The 19,949-nt window shown below is 37.0% G+C and overlaps 1 non-coding gene across 1 annotated transcript; it reads left to right on the top strand.

The window, feature by feature from the left end:
* The first annotated feature begins 551 nt into the window (after positions 1–551).
* LOC142547874 (small nucleolar RNA R71) lies at positions 552–657 on the top strand. The gene has a single exon (XR_012820766.1). It is a non-coding gene; the product is annotated as a small nucleolar RNA R71 (small nucleolar RNA).
* The last annotated feature ends 19,292 nt before the right edge of the window (positions 658–19,949 follow it).

Genomic DNA, 19,949 nt, shown 5'->3' with positions numbered 1-19,949 from the left:
TAGGAGGGTCAGATCTGTACATCGGTTGTTTCCTATATGGTTGTCCTCCTTGTGGTCGATTCTGACTGTTTTGACCACCCCATGAAAAGTTGGGATGTTGCCTCCATCCAGGATTATATGTGTTCGAATACGGATCATTCCTTGTACGGTTTTGGACTTCTACTTGATTCATTAGTGCCTCTTCTTGCACATAGAAGAGATTTCCATCTTGACAGTCCTTCACAAAGTGTTCACCTCCACATTTATCACAGAATATCTTTTGAAGACGCATAGTTGTGCCACCAATATTCAAACTGCCCAATTTCCTGTTCAAGACATCAAGTTGTGTAGTAATAGCAGAGAAGTCAGTTACCTGGTGAACTCCTGCACTTCTCCGCTGGATGTTCCTTTCAGATTGAGGATGATAGCTGCTAGCAGCCATCTCATCCAATAACTCGTATCCTTCCTCAGCAGTTTTTCTCAATAGGTTCCCACAAGCAGCAGCATCTATCATAGTACGATTAGGAGTGAGTAAGCCATAATAAAAGTTTTGAACGACTAACCCAAGTGGCTGTTCGTGATGAGGGCATCTTCGTAATAGATCTTTGAAACGCTCCCATGCCTCATATAAAGACTCTTGCTTGAATTGAGCAAATGTGGTGATATCTGCTCGCAACTTCATGGTCTTAGATGGAGGAAAGTATTTAATGAGAAATGCCTTCGCTATATCCTCCCATGTGGTGATCGAACCTACAGGCATACAATTTAATCATGCTTTAGCTTTGTCACGTAAGGAGAAAGGAAATAAACGTAACCTAACAGCATCATCAGAAACTCCTTTAAATTTAAAAGTATCGCAAATTTCAAGAAAATCTGCGATGTGCGTGTTTGGGTCATCTACTGCAGATCCTCCAAACTGAACTGTATTCTAAATCATCTGAATTATAGATGGCTTGATTTCGAAGTGATTTGCCCGCACAATAGGCCTCACAATGCTGGGGCGTACACCATCCAAAGAAGGCTGGGCATACTCTAGCATCAGAATGCGGCGTGGTATCTAAACATGTGTATCTTCATGGTGTTCCTCCTCATGCTCGTGTTCGTGCCTCTCCATCAGTTCCTTCAGTTTCCGCTGCTGTCTTCTTCTGCGGAAAGTTCTTTCAATTTCAGGATCAAACTGCTCAAGCTTCACGTCAAGTGACTTTGGCATGCACTGGAAAAGATATCTGGAATAGAATATGGAGTGTTAGCTCAAGAAAAATAAAACAATGCTAAAGAAAATAACTAAAAATAAAATTGTGAATTAACAGTCCCCGACAACGGTGCCAAAAACTTGATTGAGTAAAACTTGCACTGTGGAATCCTCAATAACAATATGGTTTTGTAAACTCGAAAATTAATCGCAAGTGCACGATGTCAAGTAATAGTATGATGTATGAGAGTACGAGTATCATTCCACTGGAGACTGTATTTTACAATTATTATTCCCATTCAGCAAATCTTTAGCAACGAAGTTTGAATGATTGTTTATGACTACTAAAATTAAATAAAATGCAAAGATAAAATTCATGAATTAAAAATGAGATATAGAATCTAGACCAATTAATTAAGTTTCGATGAGTAATAAATTTGTTGGAAATATTGGTTCACCTACCCCTCGTTAATTAATTAATTTTGTTCGATAGTGATCTATGCTTCCGACAGGATTTCATGTTCAATTGAACACGTCCTCTCAAGCTATGCCAAACTAATTCTACTCAGTGAAATAATTAAATGTCTTTAATTATTTATCAAGAGTGAATCGCATATCGATCTATGAAATCCCCTAGTTTTCGCCCTTCCGGACTATGACTATCGGCGCGTATCTAATTTCATATGTCTATGCAAATTATAGATCAACGGACTATGCTACTCGTTCTTATCACAAGCTATTTTCTTGAAGTCACTCGCGATATAAAACTATTATTGAAGTAGCTACGCTTTAATAGCACAATGAAAAAGAGTAGCACACTCAAGAATAAAGCAAAAATCGAAACATAAATTAACTAAATCAAAGTTCGGGGTAGGATCCCCTTAAATTCCAACAAATAATTAAGTTTAGCTACTAGAATTCATGGTGAAAATAAACACAATAATGTTTAAATGATAAAAACTAGATTAGAAATACTATTCGTGACGAAAGTGCGAGGAACGATGCCCGGAAATCTTCGAATCTTCAACTCCCCGAAATTGCTCCAAGCTTTTTCTCCCTTATTCTCCTCCCTAGGCTGCTGAATTATGTCTGAATGCCATAAAAATCATCCCAAATCCCGTCCATTTCAGCCTCCTTCAGTAAATAAGGGAAGAAATCTGCCAAAAATCTTTCCAAAAAATCAACTCTGCCCGGGCGGACATAAGTTTCCGCCCGGGCGGATGGTTTTCGCAAATCTTGTATTTCAATTTTTCTTTGACGCGCCCAGGCGGACATAAGTTTCCGCCCGGGCGGATGGCTTTCGCAAAAATCTCTTTTTTGTTCTCCCACCTTGCATGCGCCCGGGCGAGTATAAATGTGCGCCCGAGCGGATAGCTCTCGAAAACTTCCCATTCTTTTCAGTTTATCCACGAATTGCCTGCATTTTCGACCACGGGTCTTATTAGCAACAAGAAAACATAAATTATGCCAAAACGACACAAAATGCATGCAATCTAAAGGATAAATGCAACACAATGGGACATCACATGACATGAAAAACAAGTAAAATCCACCTATATCAACCCCCAAATACTAACTTTTTACTCTCCCTTGAGCAAAACAGGTGACACAACAAAACAGAGCATGATCCAAAGTAGCTCGACAGTGAGTTCATAGTCATCAATTAGCCTCAGCGAAACTCAACATATTCCCTTGTCGATCAACGTAAAAGCACAACTCTTCGCACTTTTCTTGGTCTAGACATTGTTTCAAATAAAACTTGAACGTGTATGTGTGTGTCGTTAGTCCTAGCATCATATATGATAGAGGGATACATTCTCAACCATTGTCAGAGATTTCAATCATCCTGTTAGTGTAAATCTTACTCTCATCTATTCCTCTACACTCAGTAACCACCAACAGCATTATATATATATATATATATATATATATATATATATATATTTACTGAATTGGAATACAGTAATAAAAGGACTATATGAGAAACTTTCATTTCAGATTCAAATCCATGTGTTTTACATTTTTCGCCAGGAATAGGATTTCATTCCTTTATTCGGCTCTCCAACACCTTACTTCTCCAACTTTAGCCAGGAATAGGATTTCATTCCTTTATTCGGCTCCCCCAAACCTTACATCTCCATCTTTCTCTTTTTTTTACGCTGCTGATAGATACCTCGATTCAAGAGAATATAGTCAAGTTCAATTCACGCCTTCAAACCTCTCTGTTCACCACTTTAGTTTTAAATTTCCACCATCTAATCATGCATGCTTCTAGTTCTAACATTCGTGCAAAGAGAATTCAATGTTTTAATGAAACTTCGTGTCTTTACCACAGTATGTGCTAAATAAATGCAAGTATATGACAGACAGGGCATGTTTCGTCACCTCTTAATCATCCTTGGCTAACAAGTACTACTTCGAACACTGTCGACTGACACACACACCAATGCAAAACGACGAAAACTAAATGTCAAACAATAAAACAAACAAATCACCAAAAAGAAAGCACACAAAACAACACCCATCCACTCCCCAATACTAAAGTCGAGCAGTGTCCCCAATGCAATAGACGATAGAAAAAGAGACAGATAGTGCATAACACAATGGATGCAATAGAACCTAATCATGCAACAGAAACATAAATAAATAAAATGATCAAAACGAAATGCAAGAAATAAAAGAAGGGATAGAAGTGACTCCCATCTCGATGATCATCCTCCTCGTGCTCCTCTGGGCGAATGACGCCAGCTTCCGGCTCTGGTACATCGACGTAGTGAAACTGAAACGGCGGCAGGAAGGCTGGCATAGGTAGTGTCATAAGGGCCAGGTCAATACCACAGTGGCTCAGGGACAGACGCAGCATGGCATTAGTAGCGGTCTGATATGTCTGACTCATAGCCTGCCACTGTAACTGATGGTCAGAAAATGCAGCAAATTCATACATCCGGTCCTGAACAAGGCAATGTCGAGGTCGCGGGGACGGTGGTGGGGGTTGCTGTGGCAGTGGATCGAAAGTCAAGCCGTCCCATATAGAGCCAAACTTAGGAAAGGCCTTCCGCCGTACTGCGGTCTTCTGTAGCCACCTGGCGTCATACAGGGCCTTGGTTAGTGGCAACCACTCATCATCATCCTGAAAAACAACCCCAGCGTCCGCACACAGCTCGGTGATAATGTGAGGAAAGAATAATGTCACATTCGGATTGTGAATACTCAGCTGGATCTGTGAATAAATAATTTTCCCCACATTGATTGGCATATGGGTTATCAGTGCGTAAAGCAACACTCCCCTCTCCATCTGTACGTCGCTAGTGTGCCCGACTGGCATCAATCGTGTGGCCAAAAATGCATACCACATCGCAGCCGGGACTAACAAATATTTCTCAGCGAAAAAAGTGTACGAACCAGGTGTCATCCACGGAGACCCCGGATAGCATATTCTGCGTATCATCAAGTCTAAGTCGGGGTCTGCAGCCCATGCCATATACACCGAATCATCCACAACCGGTGTCTCAAGCACCCTATTCATCTTTATCGAACTAAAATCTCCATTTCCACTTGAGAATATGGAAAGGCCTCAGATTTCCTGCAGGTCTCTGATGCTCTGTCTTGACCTGCTGACATGTCAAACACTCGGAGATTAATTACAGAATATCTCGCTTCAAGCCCGGCCGCCAATATAGAGACTGAAGATCCTTATATATCTTTGTACTCCCTGGATGGATGGAGTACGGGGTGCTGTGGATCTCACTCAAGATATCTGCTCTCAGGGAATCACTACTACGAACCCACAGTTGGTCCCTATATCTGCCTATGCCATCCACAACTGTATACAGTCTCTGGCCCTTAGCCTCGTCCCTCTGTCTCCATTTCTACAATTGCTCGTCAGAAGTCTTCCTTGCCCGAATTTTGTCTCTCAAAGTCGGTTGTACTGTCAGAGTAGCAAGATTTGGGGCATTGCCCCTGGCATAAACTGCAAGCTCAAACCTCTGAATCTCCGCCTGCATCAGTCTCTGTACCGACAAATGAGAAATCATTGCGTGCTTCCTGCTCAGAGCATCTGCAACCACATTAGCCTTACTCGGATGGGAGCTAATTTTATAGTCATAATCATTCACTAACTCTAGCCACCTCCATTGTATCATGTTCAGCTCTTTCTGCATGAAGAATTACTTCAGCCTCTTGTGATAAGTGAAAATCTTGCACTTCTCCCCATACAGATAATGCTTCCAAATCTTCAGAGCAAAAACCACTGCTGCTAGCTCGAGGTCATGAGTTGGATAGTTCTTCTCATGGAACTTCAACTGTCTGGATGCGTAGGATATAACTCTGTCATGCTGCATCAAAATCGCGCTAAAATCGAGCTTTGAAACATCTGTATAAACCACAAAATCTCCTTGCCCTGATGGCATAGCTAGAACTGGTGTTGTAGTCAATTCTTGCTTCAGCCTGTCGAAGCTCTCTTGTCACTCTAGTCATCAAATAAATTTGGCATTCTTCTTCGTCAAGGCGTTCATAGGTACTGCGATAGAAGAGAAAAACTGAAGAAACTTCCAGTAGTACCCAGCCAATCCCAAGAAATTGCGGATCTCTGTCACGCTCTTAGGAACTGGCCAATCTCGGACTGCCTCAACCTTGCTAGGATCGACCTCCACTCCGTCTCGGGATACAATGTGTCACAAGAATGCCAGCTCTGCCAAACCAGAACTCACACTTACTGAACTTGGCATACAGCCGTCTGTCCTGTAAAGTCTGCAGTACGGTCCTCAGATGCTGACTGTGCTCCTCTCTGCTATTCGAATAGATCAGGATATCGTCAATGAAAACTATGACGAACTGATCGAAATATGGCTGAAACACGCAATTCATGAGATCCATGAAGATCGCTGGCGCGTTCGTCAAATCGAAGGGCAACACCATAAATTAATAGTGCCCATAACGCGTCCTGAATGTTGTCTTATGCACGTCAGACTCTCTCACATTAAGCTGATGATATCCGGATCGGAGGTCTATATTCGAGAATACCGACGCTCCCTGAAACTGATCAAATAAATCATCGATCCTGGGCAGTGGATACTTGTTCTTGACCGTGACTCTGTTCAGCTCCCGGTAGTCAATTCAGAGTCGCATGCTGCCCTCTTTCTTCTTAACAAACATTACCGGTGCGCCCCATGGAGAAAATCTAGGGCAAATAAAACCTTTATCTAGCAAGTCCTGAATCAAATCTTTCAGCTCCTTCATCTCTGCAGGTGCTAGACGGTAGGGTACCTTAGAAATCGGCACTGTACGTGGCATTAGCTTGATAGAAAAGTCCACCTCTCTGTCCGGTGGAATGCCTGAAATATCGTCAGGGAAAACATTGGAGAAATCTCTGACCACATCAACTGTCCTCTAGCCTCTGACCAACTGGCTCTGACAGTGTCACAATACTGGCCAAAAACGCTTGGCAGCCTCTCTTCATAAGCTTCCTCGCACACATGCAAGAAATGATGTGAGGCATCTGCTGGTCTCTAGCTGTCTCAAATATAAACGGCTTACTGCTGGGCGGCCGGACTGATACTGAACTCTGACGAAAGTCTATGACAGCTCCGTTCAAGGAAAGCCAGTCGATACCCAAAATGATGTCGAACTCCAATGGTAGCACTATAAGATCTTCATGCACTGCATTCTTCTGTAATCAGAGCTCCAATCCCTTCACTATCTGGGAAGTGAACATCTGATCCTCAGATGCAATCGATCCTCTGATTCCTGAATCCATCGCCACCGTTATGATTCCTATTCGCTTGACGAACGTCTCGGATAACGAATGTGTAGCTCCGGAGTACGACAATGCATGCGTGGCTACACCTGAAATATATATCATTCCTGTGACAAAACATACCATCAAATCTGATCGTGTTGAAACTAAGGAATTTCTACCAGCAATTATACCAAAATCTTTGAAAAATTTACTGATTTAACCCAAGTGTTCCTCAAAATTTTGAATTTTAAATCCTCAAATTATCGAAATTACAAATTGACCCTTTAAAAATTTTTATTAGATAGAAAATGTGAGATGATAGAACTTGAAAAAATTCAAGATACTCCCTCAACAGTAGAAGTTGAACTTAATCCCCAACAACCAGTAGTTGAAGTACACGAACCTAGAAGGTCTGATAGAATTATTAGACCACCTGCTAGATATACACTTCTTCATGAACAAGGCCATGATGAGCCTTGTGACAGATGCGATTCAATGAACTTCAAAAAAGCAATATCTGATACTTATTCATCCAAATGGCTTGAAGCCATACAATCTGAAATGGACTCGATATATTCAAACCAAGTCATGTCTTTAGTGGATCCATCTGAGAGAATCATTACCATAGGATGAAAATAGATCTACAAAATAAAGCTTGGGACGGATGGGAAGGTGTTGACCTTCAAAGCAAGACTGGTAGAAAAATGTTATACTAAAAGACAAGGAATTGACTATGATGATACTTTTTCACTAGTTGTTATGTTTAAGTCCATTAGAATACTACTAGCCATAGCAGCATGGTCTGACTATGAGATATAGCAAATGGATGTGAAGACATCATTCCTCAATGGAGACATTAAAGAAGATATTTATATGTCTCAACCTGAGGGATACACATCAGTAGGAAATGATCATATTGTATGCAAACTTCAGATATCAATATCTTGTCTCAAGCAGGCGTCAAGAAGTTGAAACCTCAGATTTGACAACACTATCAAGGAACTTGGTTTTGATAAGAATCCTGAGGAACCATGTGTATACAAGAAAGTTAGTAGGAGTGCAGTGGCATTCCTAGTACTTTATGTTTATGATATCCTACTAATTGGGAATGATGTAAGATTACTGTAATCAATTAAAATATAATTAGCAAGTAAATTCTCCATTAACGACATGGGTGAAGCATTATATTTATTGGGGAAAAAAATCTATAGAGATAGATCAAAGAGGATGTTGGGGATCACCCAAACGACTTATATAGATACCATTTCGAAAAGATTCTCTTTGGAAGTGTAAGGTCAATAATACGATGACGTAATTCAACTGCATGCAAATTTAGGAAAAATGGAAAATGACTAATTAAATGGTTTTAATAGCATGAAATAATTATGGTGTGCATGATTACATGTTTAAAATGTAGTTTTATTTTAGAATAAAACTTGTGTTTTTAAAAGTTATTCGAGATGCGATCGAAGTACGGAGACTGGGGACGATATGAGGAAAAATATTTTATTAAATAATTATTTTAATTATTTAATGTGTGGTGTATTTTAAGTGAAATTTTCGAAAATGGGGTGTTTTGAGGTGTTTTTATATGGCGAGTCGTATATTTAAACGGTATTCGATTTTCGACGAATGGACCTAATATTAACTAATGGACCTAATGAGCCTATTATACTAGGTTAATAGGCCTAAGCTTATACCTTATGTTTTAATTAAAATAAAAGACCATAAAACCGTTCCCAAACCCTCACAACTAAATGCCCCACCTCTCTAAATAATAATATGACTCTTCTTCTCCATCAGCAACACACACTACATGAGGGTTTGAGAGGAAAGTCACGAAATTTTGAAGGAAAATTCAGCAAAGGTCCATCTCCGCCAACGTTCCTCGCACCGCAAGTTGATTTTCAAGCGTAATATACGCAAAGGCACACATTAAACTTCCATCAAACATCTTTCACACCATTTTATGTATATTTAATTATCATTGCATGAAAAATATGATACACTTCTTGTATTTTCGTTTTTATGGCTATACATGCACAAAACTAGTGTGTTCTTTTTTTAAAACTCTTATTAATGATGAATGGGTTGTCATGGTAGAGGCATAAAAAGGGACGGATTTTGGTGTGTTTAAGAACCCTTAGGAGTCACGGCTCAAGGCTGGTTGTGGCAAGATAGGGCCACACATTTCCTTAGGGTTTTAGAATGCTAGGGTTCGGTTATGGTGTTTAGGGAATAGAGGGCTGTGTGCTACACTTATGACGTGTTCAAGGGTCATAAGAGAGGCTATTCAAGGTCCTAGGCTGATCGCATGAGGGCTGGAATGGGGCTAGGGAGGAACCACGCTTGTTGGGGAGGCGCGCTTGGCTTCTTTGTCACGGGTGAAGGGAAGGGCACGGTTTGGGTGTTAAGTTTGGTCCAGCAGCTTGCTATGGGTTCGGTGGTCCTAGGAGGGTTTGATAGGGTCTGGGATGGTTTGATGATGGCTAGGGTGGAAGGACATGAGGGTTGGTTAGGGCTAAGGTTTGATAATTTGGTGCTGAGAAATTTAGTAGGCTGTTAGGGTTGTTCAAGGGTATCAATTGACTTGATTTGGGTTGTATAAGGCTATAGTTAGGTGTCATTAAGCTATAATTAAATTTTGGTAAATTTTGGTTAAGTTTCGAGTCAATACGAGTTAAAATCGAAATGTACATCTAAGTTTTAAATACGAATTGGGAAATTAGTCAAAAAGCTTAATTTTACGTCTAAGAACCTTTTCTCGCTCCTTGAGGAAGGAACTGACATACTTAAGATTAAGATACGAACGGGATTTCACCTTCCTTTGGGTGGCCTGGTAGTGGCACTAAAAACCCGAAAAGCGAGGGCATACTAGCATCCTCCTTTATTAGATAATTTCGAGATAGTGCGTTAAAGACACCGGAACTGGTAGAAGGTCGGGAATATTTATGGGTATATTTTAAGGTGTCATGTTAAATTTGGAATGATTTGGGTCGTTTTTTAAAGGTCTGAGGATAAAATTGGAAAGTTAGGGTTTCAGGGGCAAAACGGTCATTTTACACCTGAAAAATGTTAAACGTCCTGGCAGTCCCCTGAATGCTATAATAAATGTTATAATGTATATTTCAAAAGTTTATGGAATTTTATGATGAAACATTAATGCTAAACGATATGTTGCATGCTTGGTTTTAAAGAAAAATGATTTATATATACATGAATTTTTATAAGTGATAGAAATATGAAAAGTTGAAGGAGGTGAATTGATTGTGACTAATACGATTATACGAAGATATACAAGGTCAATGCTCAGTTGACAGGTGAGAGTGTCGCTGATGTCCCCGCCGTCTGATATCGTGATAATACGTAGATGGATCCATCGACCTACAGCTAATACGAAAGTCACAATTGAGGATCTGAATTCAATAAAAAGGAAAACTTATATGTATATGATGAAAGAAAATTTGATACAATATGTTGAAAGGAAAATGTTAAAGTCTATATTCATTAAAAGCTATTTTATTAAAACTATTTTCACTGTTGCTTTTGAATGTAAATTTATTACTTGTTATCATGATTAAGGTTTGCTGAGTCAATAGACTCACTAGATGTGATCGATGCAGGTGAGCATGAGATTGTTGTTAATGGAAGTCTTGATGGTTGAACTAGCTGGACTGAAGGTGCACACAAGCCGAGGACTGTCGCTAGTTTTTCACAAATAAAATTACGTTTATGAATTATGATTACTTAAATATTTACATGACTTATGATGCTTATGAGAGGTTTTTGGGAGGATGTTAGAGTTAAGTTTATTTTTGAATTAATGTTAGTTCAGATTGGTTGACGTTACGATTTTATGATTTGAATTACTTTCTTGTGGATTTTCAAATAATATGATCGGTTGATTTATTTTAAATGGTATAAAAGTATTTTAAAAATATGCCTATGTTTGTTCATTTTCGGCAGAAAGCATCGGAATAAAAAAATTCAAGTATATTTGTAAGGAAAACGAGTAGTGGACGTTTCTGGAAGAGTCCAAGAGATGATATTTCCAATGTGTCACGGCGTTACTCTATTTAAAACGATGTGCCCCAAGACTGACGAAGAGATAGAGATAATGTCAAGTATTCCATATGTGTCAGCCATTGGTTGAAACGACCTCGATTTTTTTTCCTAATCTTAAATCATAAATTCTAATAAAATAATTTAACATAATCATGAATCATAATAAATTAACAATTTAAATCTCAAGTGCATAAAATAAAATCCTAAATCATCGACTAACCAAAATTCCTAAATCGACATTTAAAAAGATTAGTTAACAATAAAATTAAGCATAAAAATATCTCTAATAAAAATCATTAACATAATCTTTAAATCATTAATCTATCAAGCTAGTGCGGAAAAATGAAGGCCCTCGGGTGTGTGCTGCTGCACTCGATCCACTCAAGCGTCAGCATCTCCCATAAATCATCTAAACATGCATAATACAAATCTAGTGAGTTTAAAGACTCAACACGTTCTAAACATGGATAGCAAATAATACATATATATTCACATGCATTAAAATCATATTTTTATTTAAAATAGTTTTTGAACATAAATAAACCAGTTTAAAATCATTTTAGCATAATTAAATCATAAATCGTAAAATCAATTTAAAATAACTTTAAGCTTAAATAAATCCTTCCAAAAGTAATTTAAAATAAGCTTTGAGCATAAATAATTCATTTTAAAAATAGCTTTAATCCTCATCATAAATCGTATATTATAAGAATCATTTTAATCATAAGCTTTAAATCATATATCATTTTGTGTGAAGTTTGATCCTTGAAAGTGACTAGCTTTTATCCTTTGGTCGACTGCATTCTTAGCTCCACATGGTCCATGGGGTGTGCACTAGGCTCCACCGTGGAAATATGATCGTCGGTGTCCTCTGGGGCCTTTTCCCATGCACGGGGTCCCTCTGGGGCCTTGACCCGTAAACAGGGTCCCTCTGGGGCATTGGCCCGTATATGGGCTCTCTCTGGGGCCTTGACCCTCACGTCATCCCCACAAAATCATATATCATATCTTTTGTCACAGTCAATACACATCGCTCAAAATATTTTTCTTTTTCTTTAAAAATCATAAAATAAGACAGCTTTCCAAAAATAGCATTTAAACGGTATAAACTGTACAGCTTTACCATAAATCATAAAAATACATATTATTATCAAAATTATAATTTTATATCAAAAAATATCAATTTTCAAGCGACACTGCCAAGCTTTTCTTATTTTCCTAAGTGTAAAAAGATTGTTTTGCCCCTGGACGTAAAAATTCTCGAATATATCTTTTTATCATATTTAATGACATGGACTTATTCTAAATAATTATTTAAGCTTAAATATAATTTTTTGTTATTTTATAAAGCTTAAAACTAGACTTTTCAATTAATTCTTTAATTAACGTTTCATGCGGCGATTAAATCTCGGATAAATCCAAAACTCATTATTTTGATCCCAAATTTTAAACATAACATTTTTAGTATTTATTCTACCCTTCCAAGTCATGAGCCACACCCGTGGACCCATTGATTCAATTTTAGTTCTTTAATTTTTGAAATTGACACATAACCTAACACACCGAGCCATCTCCCAAAATACTCGAGCCATGGTCGAGTCACCTCAAGCCAAACCCAAGCCAACCCACCTAGGAACCCTACTGACCAAGCACAGCCCAAAAAACCTAGCCTTGGCTCGCTCAAACACCCCTGGAACCGAGACCAAAATCTGTACCCTTCTCTAACTCACGCTAGTAGACTCCTAGTCAACCTAGGTCACCTCCAGCCGAGCCACACCCGAGCTAGCCAACCCTGACCACCCCTGGACCATGCCCAGACCAGCCCAACCCCTAGAACCCAAGCTGCAAACCCCTGCAACCAACAGAAACTACGGGCGTCACCTTGCTGCCCTGCAGTTCCCTTGTTTTGCTCGAGCCAGAAGCGAGCCAGCCGCTAGCCCGACCCCTGCCCATGACCCTAGGACCCTGATGAACCTACCCTGAACCACCTAGCCCCAGCAATGAGCCCCCTTTGCCGCTGATGTACACCACCAGTGCGCGAGGAGTCCTTGCTTTAAAGGACTCCTCCTAGGCTGCAACCAAGGAGTCGTAGACATACTAGGACCCTTCCTGACCCTGACCCTGACCCACGTCCCTTAGGACTCAACCCTCAAACCTAGTCGAGCCCCAAGACCCCATGCAAAACCATCGATCCCCTTGAACCAAATCATGCACACAAAGCCAACCCCAAACTCACGGTTCTTCTTTCTTCCCTTGTGTCCTACGGTTCCAGCCTAAGTCCTATTGATTTTATCATGTTTCAATCACAATTTAACCATATTTTTATCATGTATTGGCAGCGTGTCCGTTGGATTCAAAATGTTTTTCAAATAAACGTAAAATCGTTGTAACTTTGAAAAATACGTATCCCGCCGTAAAATAATCGAACACCAATATTTTTCATGCATAAATAATTAACACACATATTATGATTTGTATGATGTTTAAAAGAGTTTAGAAAACGTGCATTTGCGTTTTAACGCTCTAATTTTCAATCGTCGGCGAGGAAGGACGAACGGGCGACGAAGAACACAAGCTTTTCTTCTCCTTATTTTTTTCGAAAATTGTGAAGTGTGTGAGGGCAAAAATCGGCTGAATGGAGGCTGAATTATGAGGTTTCGTAGACCTAGGAGCCTTATTTATAATTAATTAACATGTTAATGGACTTTGGTTTTGGGCTTGCAAGCTTAAGGGTGATTGGGCCTACTTAAATTAATTAAATTAGACCCAATAACACTTAATTAATTAAATAATAAAATTTATAAATTAATTTCCATAAAATAATATTTTAGATCCTTTAAAACTCTTTGTTTGCCCAAAACCGGCTTCCCGGGAAAAATCGAGCTCGACTCGTAAAATAATTCGAACTCCGACATTTTAAGAAAAATTAAATCATTTTTAATCATATTAGGAAGTCTTGCCATTATTTAAATAAAAATACATATTCTTGTCTTGATCGTTCCCGGTCTCCTTTCCCCTGCCTATTATCGAATATTCGGGTAAAATCCGTAATTTCATGAAATCATGTCATATTATCATTTAATGAAGCAATCATATCATATAATCATATAATAAATACCATTCTAGCATTAAAATCAATTAAATAAAACAATTAAGCAATTAAAACAATTTTGCATGCATGTGATTTACGTAGATTGATTTTTCGGACGTTATATTGGTATTATAATGTTGATATGATATCAACGCGTCCTGATGTTGCTTAAGCTCTGAGTGTTACAAGCAGATATCATGCGAACCCTGATCCAATACATTGGAAGATTGTGAAAGATAATCTCTTCTTCAAAGGCAGCAACTAGAATCTGAAGGCCCTGCAAGGACCATCATTTAAATTAAAAAAATGGGGGAAAAAGTGCCTAAGTAGGACTAAGAACTTGTTCATGGTTTATGGGGCTGGATAATTAAAATTGGAAGGCTACATTGATTATAGCTTCCAAAGTGACGTAGATGATTTGAATCGAAATCTGGTTTTGTATTCATGTTCAATGGTGTGGTTGACTCCTGTAAGAGTTCCATGACACCGTTGAGGATTCCACCATTGAAGTTGAATATATTGTTGCATCTGCTGCAGCCAAAGATGTAGTTTGGATGAGGAATTTTGTCCTAGAGTCGGGTGTTATTCCTAATGGAGTTGATTCAATCCCGGTGTACTGCGACAACACTGGCAAAGAAACCAATGTCTCATCAGCAATCCAAACATATACTGAGGAAATTCCACATCATCAGGGAGATTGTAGGAAGATGAGATGATATATTTCAGTCAAGAGAGTCGCCTCTACAGATAACGTTGATGATCCACTTACAAAGTCTTTGCTAGGACCATTGTTTTAGAAGCATCGGGAAACAATGAGATTAAATTTTATAGGTAGCTGGCTCTATGACAAGTGGAAGATTGTTAGAGTACATATCATGTAATCCAATGGTTGGATAAAGAATTTATTGACTCAATTATAATTAACAGATAATATAATTTACATTTTATGGTTTCGTTTTACTTTATCTGTATACCAATGCAATCAAAATAGATAAAGACCTTGATTATACTTTAATACAAATGAATCGTACTTCAATCTTGAAACTCATTTGTAAACATTGTATATTATAAATTTATTCCTAGTCGAGTCAGCCGCCTAAAAACAAGGATAAATACCGCTTGAGCTTGAGACTATCATATGTGATGTTGTGTACCGTGTTTCAAGGTAAATGCATAGAGATGTCCAATCAAGCATATGGGTAATCATATGATGATTGTACCGAACAATAGGGTTTCGGCCATCATCAAGAAAAATAGGGTTTGAGCTGCCTTTTAATTTTTAGTTCTCGACGTTAAATTTCCTCTAAGTTTCTAGTGTAATTTACAAGATGAACTATTATTTCTAGTCATGGACTTGATTGGAGAATTGAAGAAAAGATTTCAAGAAGAACGTTCATAGGGAATACTACAAGAGCTATATCTGCTAACCCTGGAATAGTTGGTGTCAATTAATTTATTCACTAAAAGTATAATTATTAATTAACATTTAACACCCTCTGAATGTTTAATTTGTTTAAATCATACGAGTATCCATAAGTTTTATTTGAATGTCAAATAAAAATTTTAAAGCTTCAGGTTAAATTGTGGACACGATAAAACCGATTACCCAATTGTATGATCAAAATAACGTATGCAAATAAAATTATTATAAAATCACATTTAAAATAATTTAAATAAATGTTAAAGAACATATACAATTAATTTTATAAATATTATCCAATAAGTTTAAATTGAATAAATTAATTTTTTATTATAAATTTGGTTTATGTCGTATAGGGAAGTGTGATAACTGATAACATTACTAAAATTTTTTATTAAAGATATTGCTGTGAAAAAAATTATGGAGTAAGTGGAAAAACAAAATAAAAAAAAAAATCATCATTGTTATTAAATATTAGTAAATTATATGATATCAAAGAAAGTTCTTATTAATTTTAATTCACAAAGTTCCATAACAAACTTAATAATATTTTTATTTGAGCTTCCTTCTTTACTAATTGCATCTCTCGCTAAACCCTTCCATTCCTAAGCATTTCTCCTTGTTTCATTCCCTCTATCTTCTTCCATAACTTCTTTAACACAAGGCTACTATGTCTTCTTTCTTAACAACCCCATCTTCACCAACCTTAATGTGATCCCCCCCCTTTTTCCAAACATCCATGACCAACTTAGGGTTAGTCATTTGATCCGCCCATTGAGGCATACCTACCATGGGAACCCCCAAAATCAATGCCTCCAACGTTGAATTCCATCCACCATGCTTTACAAAACACCCAAAGGCTCAGTAGGACATGACTTCTAGTTGATTGCACCATTTCATGATTAGACCCTTCTTGATGGGCTAGATGTGAAATATTGAGGAAGACTGGTGAATTCAGGATCTTTCATTAGAGTTTTTCCACAAAAAAACATGTTTCTAAACTTGAATGAACATAATAAACAAACATACGGAAGCAGATCGATCGTTACCTCCAGCCATTGAATGATTTGTAAGTATTATACTTTCCCCTTGGTTGAAGTCTTCTAAGCACTTAACCCTCTGTAGATGGTGTAATATTTTTCTTATGAGTGTGTTCTTAAGGACCTCAAATGCTGGTATTTATAAGCATTCTTGCACCATCAATGAGTAAACACGGGCTGAATGTAAAAAATAAATGTTCATGCACGTCTGAAAATTTTAAATTGAGACAACACATGCATATTTCGTCCAAAATTAAGACTATTGTCAGCTGCTCAATTTGTCCTCTCCTCGTTATAATTTTATATGGGTCATTATATGATTTGGTTTTTTGAATTCAATTTTTTTCATCTTCACACTTGACTCATATATAATTCGACGTTCACTATAGGAGAATACAAAATACATGAATCTTGTTGATATGTCCTCTAGAAGCAACATTATCTTTCATGTATAATAATGCATTTTGTCTCTCAAATATTTATAATTTAATGAATAAGCATTATGTTTATTCGATATCCTACTTTATTGATATTTCTCGAATCAATGAATGTTTTCTTAATAAATGTGAGAAAATATCACATCAGAGTTTCATTAATTTTTTCTTACAACTAAATTACACAAAGGAATAGAGTCTCATCATTTCTATATGATTCTTAAATTTCAGTGTTGGCATGCTTTAATCAAATGATCTTCAATAATAAATTTAGTGCTAATATGTTTGATAATCATTGTTTTATCATTAACACGTTCTCGTTTGAATAAATACTTAATGTCGATGTGCTTGCTTTGACTACTATTTTTGTAATTTTTATCCATAAAATAGTAGATGAATTGTCACAATATATTCTTGATGGCCTAGATATATAATCAATAATTTTAAATCTCGGAATGAAACTCTTCAACCATACACCATGTGAGGCTGCCTCAAAACAAGATATAAACTCAGCTTCCATATTTCTAAACCTTGATTACCCTAATACCTTCCCAAGATACCATAATTAAATGCAATGTCAAGTTTAGTGCAAATCCGAGCACGCATCAAGCTTAAGATGCATCACTCACATCCTTCATATCGAAATTGTTAGAGTGAAATTTTCTCTTATGTAACAAATTATTGTCATTGGTCGCAGGTAATATATCATCTAGATATAAAATAAGGAAACAAATCTTACTACCACAACCTTGTGATATATACATTGATTTCTGATGCTCTCTACGAATTTTAACGGAGAGATAACATCATGAAATTTCAAATACTATTGACGAGTAGCTTGTTTCAATTCATATCCAGATTTCTTAAGTTTGCAAACCAAGTGTTCACCATTACTAGAGAGAATACTTTAGCTTGTTTTATATAAACCTCTTTATTCAGTTCTCCATTGAGAAAAAGGTATTTTCACATCCATTTTGAATATACAAATGGAATATTTCTTAGATACAAGAGAGAATGTCTTCTTGTAGTCGATTCCTTCCCGCCGAGTAAATCATTTAGCGACAAGTCTTGCTATATATCTTTCAATGCTACTTAACGAGTATTTATTTCATAGCATCAAACCATAGTTTTGACTCATTATAACTCATGGCTTGTAAACACTTTTTAGGATAATTTTTGGCTCCAATGTTCAAGTCCGATTCTTGTCAATTCACGAGATAATAATTAGATATCGTTGATATTCTTATTTTAGTAGATCTCCTTAGGTTGTTCAATTGACCGACAATTTATTGTCGTTCATCATTAACTACTTGATATATGGTACTTTCATTAGCAATTTGTGGAAATCCAGTAACTAGTTGTCTAACACATTTTTGACCTTGAGGGGTATGAATAATGACCAATCTATTATTTTAATAACACTGTTGTGCATTAATTTGATCTTTCTAAAAAAACTATGGCATTAAAATGATCACTCTCACTAATCAATTCATTCTCAAGAAATTTTTCATTTCTTGATTCAACAATTATAGTGTTATGATATCAACAATAAAATTTGTACCATTTGGATTTTTCAGCAAATCCAATGAAAATTCAACACATAGATCTAAAGTCCATCTTCTTTTCATGTGGGTTGTAAACTCTTATTTCAGAAGAACAACCCAAACGCGTATATGTTGCAAACTCGGTTTCCAACCTTTAAATAGTTCAAATGGCTTTTTTGGGACAACCTTAGTTGGAACTCGATTTAATATATACACAGCTATCTTAAAAACTTCATTCCACCAGAATTTAGAAAGTTTGGAGCTATTAAACATGCTACGCACCATATCCAATATTGTTCGATTTCTTATCTCAGCTATGTCATTTTGGTTTAGAAAACCAGACATAGTATATTGGGCAATAATCTCATGCTCTTGGAGAAAATTTTCAAACAGACCATGTCTCTATCCATTCTCAGTGTGTTCGGATCGATTAGGGGGATCATCGTTGAGCTACAATAGCTCGGTTCTTGAAATATTGAACACCGATAAATTAAATCGAGTTTGGTTTTCAAACCAAGCAGAAAACACTCGAAATAATCATTCGTAGAAATCGATTAAATATTTTGTAAATCATTTAAAATATATGAAAGTTGAATGAATAAAAAATATTTTGGTTGAGGCATTTTATCAAACACTTGGTATGCAATAATTTTGTATTTGAATAATACATAAAATATTTCAACATTGCATCATTAAAACAATGAAAATGATAAGTAAATGCAATAAACAAATAGACACAAATTTGTTTATGGATGTACGGAGACTTCAAATGCTCCTATGTCACCCCTTCTTCCACGTTGGGAATGATTCATTAGAAGACTTTGATTTATAAAACTTTTTGTACAAACCCACTCCGGAAGGGCAGCACCCAACTAGAACTCCTAGCACTCAAGATTGCAGGCAGCACCTCACAATCAGCATATTGTTTAATGTCTCATATGTAAAGACTACAAACACATTGTTTTACGTTTTTTTGTGAAGACTCGCTCAACTAATATTTGAAGTTCAACAATCTTTATTTTAATATAATTCATTATTTCATGGTTAGTTACTTCTTTATCTGTATGCCAATGTTATCCAACATAGATAAAGACCTTGATTATATTTTTAATACAAATGAATCGTAATTCGATGTTGAAACTCATTTGTAAACACCGTATGATCTAAATTCGTTCCTAGTCGATTCAGCCGCCTAAAACATGGATAAAGATTGCTTGAGCTCGAGACTAGCATCTGTGATGTTGTGTACCGTATTTCTTGGTAAGGGCATAGAGATGTCCAAACATGCAGATGGGTAGTCATATGATGATTATACCAAACAACCCTCCCTCGAACTTTCCAAGTGATTATCATTCATCGAGAGGATAAGTCCGTGGTTATGATTGTACACCATTAGTCCTTATGACCCGGGACAACACTGAGGCTCTATATGCTAGGCCTGTGTTTT

Source organism: Primulina tabacum, chromosome 5 (assembly GCF_025594145.1).
Source record: "Primulina tabacum isolate GXHZ01 chromosome 5, ASM2559414v2, whole genome shotgun sequence".
NCBI lineage: Eukaryota > Viridiplantae > Streptophyta > Magnoliopsida > Lamiales > Gesneriaceae > Primulina > Primulina tabacum.
The sequence above is the reverse complement of the archived record's forward strand: the minus strand, read 5'-3'. Positions and strand labels throughout refer to the sequence as shown.